We start from the raw sequence: 13525 nt of genomic DNA on the forward strand, positions 1-13525 counted from the left end.
TCAGACCGTTTCTTTTTCTCTTCTTCTTCTGGGAACCCTATATTTCCAATGTTGGTGTGTTTAATGTTGTCCCAGAGGTCTCTGAGATTGTCTTCAATTCTTTTCATTCTTTTTTCTTTATTCTGCTTCTCAGCAGTTATTTCTGGCATTCTCTCTTCCAGCTCACTTATTCATTCTTCTGCCTTGGTTATTCTGTTATTGACTCCTTCTAGTGTATTTTTCATTTCAGTTGTTGTGTTTTTCATCTCTGTTTGTTCTTTAGTTCTTCTAGATCTCTGTTAAACATTTCTTGTATTTTCTCTATCTGTGCCTCCATTCTACTTCTGAGATTCTGGATCATCTTTACTATCATTACTCTGAATTCTTTTTCTGGTAGGTTGCCTATTTCCTCTTCATTTATTTGGTCTTGTAGGTTTTTACCTTGCTCCTTCATCTGTGACATATTTTTTTGTTGTCTCATTTCCTTTTTTGATGGGTGGGATTGTGTTTCTGTCTTACTTTTTCTTAGGTCTGAGGCTTTCAGCACTGGAGTTTGTAGGCTGTTGGGTAGAGCTGGGTCTTGGTGCCGAGATGAGGACCTCTGGGAGACCTCACTCTGATGAATATTCCCTGTGGTCTGAGGTTCTCTGTCAGTCCAGTGTTTCAGACTCAGAGCTCCCACCGCATGACCTCTGGCCCAACTCCTGGCTCGTGAACCAAGATCCCACAAGCAGTATGGGGTGGCAAAAAAAAAAAAAGGAGCAGATCTATAACAAAGAGTAAAAAATAAAGAAAGATTAGAAAACTAACAGATATGTTAGAAAGAATAACAAAAAATTTATATAGATGAAACAATAACTGGAAGGTAAAACAGAACCACAAATAAAAAAAGAGGAGAAAAAAAAACAGAAAAGGCCTTGGCTGTGGGGTGTGGGGCTTAGGCAGGGGCAGGGTTTAGGCAGTGGGCGGGGCCTATGCTTAGGACCAACTGGGCCAGAAAAGGCCCTGGGGAGTGGGGGGCTTAGGCTCAGCGGGAGAGACCCAGGAGTGCCTCTGGTCTTGGAGGATGAGGACCAGGTCCAGGACCTCAGCAGGCTCACTGGGCCCGAGTGGGCGGGAGAAAATGCTAGGCTCATTCCCCCTGATCTTCTGATTCCAGACGGCCCCTCCCTGTTGGCCTCTCTACTTCTTCCCCCCTCCATGCTCCTAGGACCCATGCAGCCAGTGGGGGTCCCTGAAGGCAGGGTACCAGATCTGAAGCCCAGTAGGCTTCCTGGGGCCAAGCAGGTGGGAGAAATGCCTGCCACACCTCCCCTGATCCTCCAATCCCTCCCCGTCCACCTCTCCTCTTCTCCCCCAGCCTCCCTCTTATGCCCCTAGGACCAACGCGGCCCAGACGGTCCTTGGAGAGTGGAGGACCTGGCCAGGGAGCCCTGCAAGCTTCCCGGGCCCCGATAGGGTGGGGAAATGCTAGGCACACTCCCCCCGATCCTCCAAGTCCCCAAGGGTCCCTCCAGGCATAGGAAACCTTCCCCCATCCCAGCCCCTTTGGGGAGCGCCTGTCCTATCCAGCCTCTATTTCTCCTCCCCCCTCACTCCCCCCACGTCCTACCCAGTCCCTCGGGCATTCCTTCCATCTCCTTGGGTGTCAAGGTCCCCCCACCAGTGTCCGCAGGTGCCCTAGCTGAGGGGAGAGGCAAACGCCACATCCTCCCCCACCACCATCTTGCCTCTATCCCCCCATATGCTTTACTTTTACTTACACTTTCCTTGTTCCTCTGCCCTTTCCCTTGTACTTGAAACCGGCTTGTGGTGCAGTGCATGCTTTGGCCACATCTGTGTCCCATGAGGGTTGCTTCCAGTGCTGCCTGACTCTCTGTGCTTCTTTCTATAATCACTAAGGCATTAATAGACCATCAGTACTACTCAGGACACAAAGCTACTTAGTACACATATATAATAAATTACAAAGTACTGTCCTAGTAAGTATTATCCTAGTAGCTGTAGTAACTTAATGCCAATTCCAAAATACCAAACTCTTTCCCTGGAAGCAATGTTTGCTCACTAAGAAAATCTAGGTCAGAACCTGACCATAATTAAGCCACTTGTCTTTCCTTCATCTGTTTTTTTTTTTTTCTTTTCCTGAGGTGTTAGCCTGGTTATTTGCAAAATAACCTGATAGTCTCATGAGGTAACATTTATTAAACATAAAAATGTTGGCAGTAGCCAAAGCTTGAATGAATTTGACTTTAGGAAGCCATGCAGAATTATCTGAAAATACTATTTTCTATCAGTAATAACACCTGTATGTAACTTAGTTTCACACACACACAGGGTGCCAAACATTCTCATGACCTTTAGGCTTCATTAACTTAGAAATATAAATGCTACAAAGTTACAGAAAACATCTTTTGAAAGTTTAATTACTTAGGTTTCTTTTTCATTTATGTATTTTTATAAATTTTGAATAATAAATTCTAGTTGTTTTTTGTTTCAGATGCTTGACACCTTCAGTCAGAGCATCTGATATGTATTCCACGTAAATGGAAAAACTAGAATCCTAAGGGTCACACAGAGCTTTTCACATCTGAACCAATATTTGTACATTGTTTCAATTAGCAGCTCATACAGCTTCTGCTATTTGGAGAACCACCCATGGGAAATATTTCATGCCTTTGATCCAGGAAACACTTGTTGAGAACGTTCTACCTTTAGGGTCTCTGTTACATTACTTATATTCCTTTGTGTGACCCTTACAGCATCTTTGGAGGTGGATATTGTAACCCCTTTTCTGTCTATGAGGACACTGAAGGCTAAAGTAGGGAAGTGACTTTGCCTTGAAACCTACAAGTTGTCTGTGCAAACCTAACCTGAACCCCAGTCTGTCTGACTCCAAGTTCTTTCATGCCATTGTGTTGTCACTCCTTTCTGTGTTGTCATTCAAGTGTAGGTATGTCTAAAATTCATCATGAAAAAGTATGCGGAAAGACAGTCTTGGCCAAAATACAGAAAATTAATAGGCAAACTATCTCATAGATATAATCTCCCTCATCCACCATAATTAAAGGAATCAAGTGGAATTAGTAGATTCAATACAAAGTACTGACCCTGTCTCAGAGTCACACAATGGTCCTGTCACAACCCTACTCTGTGTAGGATCCAGTGCATTATCTCTTTGACAGGCTAATCCTCATGCTGAGTTCTTTTGATCATAAGGGGTCCTGGACAGGATGTTTTCCCAACCAGAAAACCAGCACTACTAGGATGCCAGCTGGAGACATGACATGAAAACTTGGCCCCTATTCCAAAGCCAACAGTGTGTTGAAATTAGGACATATCATTTACTTGGTTCCTGGCTACATCCTTCACAACTGACAACTGGAGATCACTAATACTTCTGCTGGTACAGAGCCTCATCCAGGAGGGTTCCAAGTCATCAGCTCACTCTGTAGAAGTCATTTAACTCCTGATTGTAAGGAGGTTTTAGGTCCCCAGAATCTTTAAAGTGGGGCAATGGGGAAAGAAATACTGGTTTTCTGCAGAGAAGGGCTGCTGTACACAGGTCTTCTGCATGTGCTAATGGAAACTGCACAGCACATCCCTTTAAAGTGAAAGAACAAAACCCAGCGTTTCTAAACAGCATTGGAACCAAACAAAAATTATGAATTAAAGATCTAAACCCAGCTAGCCCCTGCTTTAGACAGCTCCTGGTACCATATTGCCTGTGTCAACTTTCCTGGGAGATAAACATTTTATTGAACATATTAGTATATCCTGGTATATTGAACATATTAAATGTTAGTACATTGAACATATTAGTATATCCTGGGAGCTTTTTATATATATTTACATAATAAAATCTTAATTAATTCTTCCAAAAGTACTTCAAAGTAGCTATTATTAACCCTGTTTCACAAATACAAATACTAGTATTCAGATACATTAGGTAATGTGGCCAGATGTCACGCGGTATAAAATGACAGAACTATAAATATGTTTACAGCTTTGTTATGCCACCTCGGAATCTCCCTGTCATGCCCATTTCCCTTCCCGTCACCCTCTGTATTTCATGCATCTCCCTCTTGGGCCTCTTCTGTGAGGATCTTAGTCTGATCTACAGGAAAAGCCCCAAAAGGTGATGCACATGTGTGTCAACAACTGGACACATAGGTCTGCCTCTGAACCACATTTTTGTCAGACCATCTAGGTAGTTCAATCATTGCCATGTATCCAACCATCAGTCAATGACTTTAAAAGCATGAAGACAGTTTCAGGATTCAGACAGCACTGTGATTTAATACACTGCCTACAGACCTTGAACTTCATGACCTCTATCATTAACACTTCAATACCACTAAATTAGAAGATCCTTTCTTAATATGGAAAACTACAAAAATCTCTTCATTTTTTCCATCTCCCCTTTTTCTGCATGAAATATACTCCTCCCAAAATACATTTAACTTTTTTCTGTCTAGTCTTTTTTTTTGAAAACACTATTTTTTACTTGAATGGAAAAAGGGGTCTTTTAACAATATTGCTGATCTAACTGGATATAACATATAGAAAAAAATTAAACCATGACCCATACTACACCATACAGAAAAATCAACTTTACATGGATTACAGAACTAAATGTAAGAGCTAAAATTGTAAAGATTTCTTAGAACACAGAGTACTAACCATTTTAAAAATCAATAAATTGTATATATCAAAATTGAAATATTTTCCTCAAAAAGATATTAAGAAAATGATAAAGCAAGCCACAGACTAGAAGAAAATATTTGAAAGCATATACCTGAAAAAGGACTTATAATTATAGTTCATATAAAGAAATTCTACAAATTAATAATAAAATGACAATACAATTGAAAATGGGCAAAAGACTTCGAAAGACATAATTCACCAAAGAAACTGTGTGACTGATCAATAAATACATGAAAAGGTGCTAAATATTGTCAATGTTAAGGGATCTGCAAATTAAAACCACAATGGATAACAATACACATATTCTTAAACAGATAAAATTTTTAAAACTAAAATACCAAACATTGGAGAGGATACAGAATGACTGTAAATCTCTTACATTGTTAATGGGAGTGAAAATGATACAACCACTTTGGAGAACTATTTGGAGGAATCTCAAAAAAGTTTAAGCATACATCTACCCTATTACTCAGCAGTTCCATTCCTAAGAATTTAAGTAAGAGAAATTTAAAAATCTCTCTAGAAAGGGTTTCATAGCAGTTTTATTCATAATAGCTCAAAACTTGTATGTAACTTGTTGCTTTTCCCTTGCTGCTTTTAAGAATCTCCCTTTATTTAAATTTTGCCATCCTAATTACATTGTGTCTTGGTGTGGATCTCTTTGGGTTGATCCTGTTTGGGACAGTCTGTTCTTCCTGTACCTGGATGTCTGTTTCCTTTCATAGGTTAGGGAAATTTTCAGCTATTGTGTCTTCACATATGTTCTCTGCCCCCTTTTTCTTTTGTCTAGTTTTTATGAAATTATTCTAACCCATTAAGCTCTGACAGTGTGACCACTGATATGAAGCACAGACTGCATATTATTTTAATAATTGATAAATATATGTGTGTACATGGACTTGAAGGAAGAGAGTTTGAAAATATGTACATAAATCAGTATTTGCTTTATGGAGGGAAATAAGCTGGTAAACCTTAACCTAATCAGATTTCTCACATGAAACCAGATGAGCTCTTGCTTTCTCAGAGTAACTCACAACTTTCTTTATATTCCTTTTTGAGAAATGATCTTAAGAAAATATAACTTTGGTTTTGTTCTGTTCGTTAGTTATTTACCTTAGAATACTTGGTATTTAAAGCTCAGAGTCTCTCTTGCCAGCCTCTTCCAACTTGCTGCCATCTTAGGCTGATTTCAGAGAAACAGAGAACATTGTAGAACAAGAGGAATTAGAACCCCACTCCACTCCATTTTGGTGAAACCAACCTACAGTCCTGTTGTGTTTGGTTCATAGTGCACTTGAAGAAAAATACAGATAAATGGAAGCATGTTCCAAACAAAGCCAACAGCAAGGTGAAGGGATTTGAAACATTTGTGAAGAGGAATAATTGAAGGAAGTAGAGATGTTTAACCCAAAGAAGAGAAGTTGCAGAGGAAATAGAATGGCTGTTACCCAATAATTGGAGAACTCTTGTATGAAAGAGCCATTTAAACCTGTTATTTGTGACTCAAAGAAGCAGAACCAGAACCAATCCACAGACCACCATGTAGCATTGCCTGGGCTTGTCTTGCTCAAGGGCACCCAGCCAAGGGGTCAGGACTGAAATTCTGTCCACACTCATGGCTCAGCCCTATGGCCTGGATTAGGCTGTGGGATGCAGAGGCCATTTTTGAAATTGGTCTGCCTGAAGAGGGAACTTCTTCCACTTTGCACAAAATCACTGTGTGTGTTATGTAGGCCCTGATTTCAAGTTCATATAATAAGAACATTTCTGCTAGTCATTGGTTTTCATAAGATAAAATGTACTTCCTCAAAAACTAGTGCATCATCAGACCTCGCAGACTCTAGCAATTGAATGACCACTTAATAAAAATTACGTTCTAGTTGAGATCCCGAAAGGTGTGTGCACCAAGGCCATCTGGGAAAGCCAGGACCTGAGCCTCTCTTCTGACACTGGCAGTGGTTGTTGAGAGAGTGGGCCTCACTGCACAGGAGAGAACGGATTCAGGCAGGTGCCAGGCTGTATTCAGTGAGCCCTGTGACAGGCAGCAGGTGGCCTGCCCTGCACAGGTGACAGACAGCTGCAGCATGATCCCCGGAGAGACGGGAGCCAGGAAGCTCCAGAGATACAGCCGAATGGATGTACATAGACATCAGAAAGATAACGTCTGGAGTTGGCAAAGCTCCCATAGAAGGTGGTCTTCTAGTGCCAGTGAGGGTGTGGAGAAAAGGGAGCCCTTGTGCGTGGAATGTAAACTGGTGCAACCACTATGGAAAACAGTATGAAGCTTCCTCAGGAAATTAAAGATACAACTCCCATAAGATCCAGCCATTCCACTTCTGGGCATATGACCAAAGGAAATAAAATCAGGATCTTGAAGCAGTATCTGTCCTCCTTCATTCGTTGCTGCACTATTCACAATTTCCAAGACACGAAAACAACCTAAGTGTCTATCTACAGATCAATGAGTAGAGTAGATGTGGTAAATGTATACAATGGAATACTACTCAGCCATACAGACAAGGAAATTCTGCCATTTACAACAGCATGTATGAACCTTGAGGGCGTTATACTAAGTGAAATGAGCCAGACAGAGAAAGACAGAAACTGCGTGATGTCACTTGTATGTGGGATCTGAAAAAGCTGAACCCGTGGATGCAGAGTAGAACTATGGTTTCTGCGGGTTGGGGGCTGGGGGAGGAGGGCCATGTTGGTCAAATGGCACAAACTTCCAGCTGTGACGTGACAAAGTTATGGGATCTAACGTACAACACAGTGTGGTGTACTTGAAAGCCCCTGAGAGAGTAAATCATAAATATTTTCACCATGACAACAATAACAGCAAGAAAATTATGTGAGATGAAAGATAAGTTAACTAACAAAGTAAATACATAAAATATAAAAATAAATTTTAAATTAAAAACTGTACTAATGTGTTAGGAGGGACATGGGGAGAGGGGACAGCCCCCATTTCCTAAGAAAATGACAAAAATAGAGATTCAAGTACAAGAAAATGTGTCAGGAGCAAGTTTCTGGCCAGGACTTAGTCTCGGCGGTAGGAAAATGCCCAGTTTAGCATTCGTGCTCACAGTGGAACAGGATTTGTGATGGGGGAGGGTCAGGGACTCTTATCTGGAGGGGGAGCACCCTTGGGAGCCCAGGGACCAGGCCACCTGTGGGTAACTCATGTGTGGGGTCACTGTCTAGACTGCAGGCTCTCCAGGTATTTCCCAGTCCTGAAGCCCTCTGATTCTGTAATAATATATGGACTCTCTTGTACTTCGTTTTTCCATTTTTGCAGGTACTTTAGGTAAATTCACGAGGGCCTTTTCTTCTGCAGTTTCCTCTCTCATCTTTGACAAGCATATCACTTCTGAAGACAGCACCTTTTGGCACAGTCTTTTTGACATTCAGTCATTTCAAGATGTAAGATTTTTTAAAAAAAATATGGAGGGGGGTGATGTTTTCAAGTGGGCATAAGACGTGCATCCTTCACGATACCCTCCACGGGGTGAGTGAGGCCCAAGGTCAAGGTCAGGCTGAACATGGGCTCCATGTGCCTCCACACAGTTCAAGCACCAGGGATGTGATGACAATCAGGGAAGAATGTGGATGACTTTTGTGCAAAGAACTTGGCATTTCAAGAGGATGATAATTTAATAGTTTGCTCTTTAGGGCATGTCAAATGTTCCCTCGCCAAAACTCCTGCATTGAAAATTCCACAGGGAGACCTTGAAGATGACGGAGGAGTAAGACATGGAGATCACCTTCCTCCCCACAAATACATCAGAAATACATCTACACGTGGAACAACTCCTACAGAACACCTACTGAACGCTGACAGAAGACCTCAGACCCCCCAAAAGGCAAGAAACTCCCCACGTACCTGGGTAGGGCAAAAAAAAAAAAAAATAGAAAAAACAGAGACAAAAGGATAGGGACGGGACCTGCACCAGTGGGAGGTAGGTGTGAAGGAGGAAAGGCTTCCACACACTAGGAAGCCCTTTCACAGGCAGAGACTACGGATGGTGGAGGGGGGAAGCTTCGGAGCCACGGAGGAGGGTGCAGCAACAGGGGTGCGGAGGGCAAAGCGGAGAGATTCCCGCACAGAGGATCGGGGCCGACCGGCACTCACCAGCCCGAGAGGCTTGTCTGCTCACCCGCTGGGGAGAGCAGGGGCTGGGAGCTGAGGCTCGGGCTTTGGGCGGATCGCAGGGAGAGCACTGGCAGCATGAACACAGCCTGAAGGGGTTAGTGCACCACAGCTAGCTGGGAGGGCATCCGGGGAAAAGTCTGGAGCTGCCGAAGAGACAAGAGACCATTGTTACGGGATGCGCAAGGAGAGGGTTCAGAGTGCCGCCTAAACAATCTCCAGAGATGGGTGCGAGCCGCAGCTAGCAGCGTGAACACCAGAGACGGGCATGAGACACTAAGGCTGCTGCTGCCACCACCAAAAAGCCTGTGTGCGAGCACAGGTCACTCTCCACACCTCCTCTCCCAGGAGCTTCTGCAGCCCGCCACTGCCAGGGTCCCGGTATCCGGGGACAACTTACCCGGGAGAACACACGGCGCACTTCAGGCTGGTGCAACGTCACGCCGGCCTCTGCCGCCGCAGGCTCACCCCACACTCCGTGCCCCTCCCTCCCCCCGGCCTGAGTGAGCCAGGGTCCCCGAATCAGCTGCTCCTTTAATCCCGTCCTGTCTGAGCGAAGAACAGACACCCTCAGATGACCTACACGCAGAGGCAGGGCCAGATCCAAAGCTGAACGCTGGGAGCTGTGTGAACAAAGAACAGAAAGGGAAATATCTCCAGCAGCCTCAGGAGCAGCAGATTAAATCTCCACAATCAACGTGATGTACCCTGCTTCTGTGGAATACCTGAATAGACAACGAATCATCCCAAAATTCAGACAGTGGACTTTGGGGAAAATGATATACATATATTTTTCCATTTTCTCTTTTGCTGTGTGGCTGACACTGTCTTGGTGCACCAGCCGGGTGTCAGGCCTGTGCCTCTGAGGTGGGAGAGCCGAGTTCAGGACATCGGTCCACCCAAGACCTCCCAGATCCACGTAATATCAAATGGCAAAAGCTCTCCCAGAGATCTCCATCTCAATGCTAAGACCCAGATCCACTCAAAGACCATCAAGTTCCAGTGCTGGACACCCTATGCCAAACAACTAGCAAGACAGGAACACCACCCCACGCATTAGGAGGGAGGCTGCCTAAAATCATAATAAGGTCACAGACACCACAAAATACACCATCAGACGTGGACCTGCCCAGCCAAAAAACAAGATCCAGACTCACCCACCAGAACACAGGCACCAGACCCATCCACCAGGAAGCCTACACAACCCACTGAACCAAACTTAGCCACTGGGGGCAGACCCCAAAAAGAATGGGAACTACGAACCTGCAGCCTGTGAAAAGGAGACCCCAAACACAGTAAGATAAGAAAAATGAGAAGACAGAGAAACACACAGCAGATGAAGGAGCAAGACAAAAACCCACCAGACCAAACCAATGAAGAAATAGGCAGTCTACCTGAAACAGAATTCAGAGTAATGATAGTAAAGGTGATCCAAAATCCTGGAAATAGAATGGAGAAAAAAACAGAAAAGTTTAACAAGGACCTAGAAGAACTAAAGGTCCTTGGCAAACAAAGGCAAACTAAAGGCAAACAAACAATGATGAACAACAAAATAAAGGAAAATAAAAATTCTCTAGAAGGAATCAATAACAGAATAACTGAGGCAGAAGAACGGATAAGTGACCTGGAAGATAAAATAGTGGAAATAACTACTGCAGAGCACAATATAGAAAAGAGAATGAAAAGAATTGAGGACAGTCTCAGAGACCTCTGGGACAATATTAAACACACCAACATTCAAATTACAGGGGTCCCAGAAGAAGAGAAAAACTAAGGGACTGAGAAAATTATGAAGAGATTATAGTTGAAAACTTCCCTAATATGGAAAAGGAAATAGTTAACCAAGTCCAGGAAGCCCAGAGAGTCCCATACAGGATAAACCCAAGGAGAGACATGCCAAGACACATATTACTCAAACTATCAAAAATTAAATACAAAGAAAAAATATTAAAAGCAGCAAGGGGAAAACAACAATAACATACAATTGAATCCACATAAGGATAACAGCTGATCTTTCAGCAGAAACTCTGCAAGCCAGAAGGGAGTGGCAGGACATATTTAAAGTGATGAAAGAGAAAAACCTACAATCAAGACTACTTTACCCAGCAAGGATCTCATTCAGATTCGACTGAGAAATTAGAAACTTTACACACAAGCAAAAGCTAAGAGAATTCAGCACCACCAAACCAGCTTTACAAAAAATGCTAAAGGAAATTCTCTAGGCAAGAAACACAAGAGAAGGAAAATACCTACAATAACAAACCCAAAACAATTAAGAAAATGATAATAGGAACATACACATTGATAATTACCTCAAATGCAAATGGATTAAATGCTCCAACCAAAAGACATAGACTGGCTGAATGGATACACAAAGAAGACCATATATATATGCACTCTACAAGAGACTCACTTCAGACCTAGGGACACATACAGACTGAAAGTGAGGGGATGGAAAAAGATATTCCATGCAAATGGAAATCAAAAGAAAGCTTGAGTAGCAATTCTCATATCAGACAAAATAGACTTTAAAATAAGGACTATTACAAGAGACAAAGAAGGACACTACAAAATGATCAAAGGATCAATCCAAGAAGAAGATATAACAATTGTAAATATTTATGCACCCAACATAGGAGCACCTCAATATATAAGGCAAATGCTAACAGCCATAAATGGGGAAATTGACAGTAATACAGTCACAGTAGCATCCTGTGGGATGCAGCAAAAGCAGTTCTAAGAGGGAAGTTTATAGCAGTACAGTCCTACCTCAAGAAACAAGAAATATCTCAAATAAACAACCTAAGCTTAAACCTAAAGCAAATAGAGAACGAAGAACAAAAAACCCCAAAGTTAGCATAAGTAAAGAAATCATAAAGATCAGATCAGAAATAAATGAAAAAGAAATGAAGGAAATGATAGCAAAGATCAATAAAACTAAGAGCTGGTTCTTTGGGAAGATAAACAAAATTCATAAACCATTAGCCAGACTCATCAAGAAAAAAAGGGAGAAGACTCAAATCAATAGATTTAGAAATGAAAAAAGAGAAGTAACAACTGACACTGCAGAAACACAAAGGATCATGAGAGATTACTACAAGCAACTCTATGCCAATAACATGGACAACCTGGAAGAAATGGACAAGTTCTTAGAAAAACACAATGTCTGAGACTGAACGAGGAAGAAATAGAGATTATAAACAGACCAATCACAAGCACTGAAATTGAGAGTGTGATTAAAAATCTTCCAACAAAAAAAAGCCCAGGACCAGACGACCTCACAGGTGAATTCTATCAAACATTTAGAGAAGAGCTAAATCCTTCCTTCTCAAACTCTTGCAAAATATAGCAGAGGGAGGCACACTCCCAAACTCATCTATGAGGCCACCATCACCCTGATATGAAAAACAGAAAAAGATGTCACAAAGAAAGAAAACTAGAGGCCAATATCACTGATGAACATAGATGCAAAAATCCTCAACAAAATACCAGCAAACAGAATCCAACAGCACATTAAAAGGATCATATACCATGATCAAGTGGGGTTTATCCCAGGGATGCAAGGATTCTTCAATATACACAAATCAATCAATGTGATAAACCATATTAACAAATTGAAGGAGAAAATCCATATGATCATCTCAATAGATGCAGAAAAAGCTTTTGACAAAATTCAACATCCATTTATGACAAAAACCCTCCAGAAAGTAGGCATAGAGGGAGCTTACCTCAACATAATAAAGGCCATGTATGACAAACCCACAGCCAACATCATCCTCAATGGTGAAAAACTGAAACATTTCCTCTAAGATCAGGAACAAGACAAGGTTGTCCACTCTCACCACTATTATTCCACTTAGTTTTGGAAGTTTTACCTCAGCAATCAGAGAAGAAAAAGAAATAAAAGGAATCCAAATAGGTAAAGAAGAAGTAAAGCTGTCACTTTTGCAGATGACATGATACTATACAAAGAGAATCCTAAGGATGCTACCAAAGACTACTAGAGCTAATCAATGAATTTGGTAAAGTAGCAGGATACAAAATGAATGCACAGAAATCTCTTGCATTCCTATACACTAATGATGAAAAATCTGAAAGAGAAATTAAAGAAACACTGCCATTTACCAGTGCAACAAAAAGAATAAAATACCTAGGAATAAACCTACCTAAGGAGACAAAAGACCTGTATGCAGAAAACTATAAGACACTGATGAAAGAAATTAAAGATGATACAAACAGATGGAGAGATATGCCCTGTTCTTGGATTGGAAGAATCAACATTGTGAAAATGACTATAGTATCCAAAGCAATCTACAGATTCAATGCAAACCCTATCAAACTACCAATGGCATTTTTCACAGAGCTGGAACAAAAAATTTCACATCTTGTATGGAAATACAAAAGACCCTGAAATACTATCCAAAGGAATCTACAGATTCAATGCAAACCCTATCAAACTACCAATGGCATTTTTCACAGAGCTAGAACAAAATAATTCACAATTTGTTTGGAAACACAAAAGACCCTGAATAGCCAAAGCAATCTTGAGAAAGAAAAATGGAGCTGGAGGAATCAGGCTCTCTGACTTCAGACTATACTACAAAGCTACAGTAATGAAGACAGTATGGTACTGGCACAAAAGTAGAAATACAGATCAATGGAACAGGATAGAAAGCCCAGAGATAAACCTAT

The 13525-nt window shown here is 41.6% G+C and overlaps 1 protein-coding gene across 5 annotated transcripts in view; it reads left to right on the plus strand.

The window, feature by feature from the left end:
- Positions 1–13525, plus strand: part of KCNQ5 (potassium voltage-gated channel subfamily Q member 5) — a gene marked incomplete at its 5' end in the record, with an annotated part of 580126 nt that overhangs the window by 242082 nt on the left and 324519 nt on the right. The gene's annotated exons all lie outside the window — the stretch shown is intronic.

Source organism: Mesoplodon mirus (genome assembly GCF_964341445.2).
Source record: "Mesoplodon mirus genome assembly, chromosome: 10".
NCBI lineage: Eukaryota > Metazoa > Chordata > Mammalia > Artiodactyla > Ziphiidae > Mesoplodon > Mesoplodon mirus.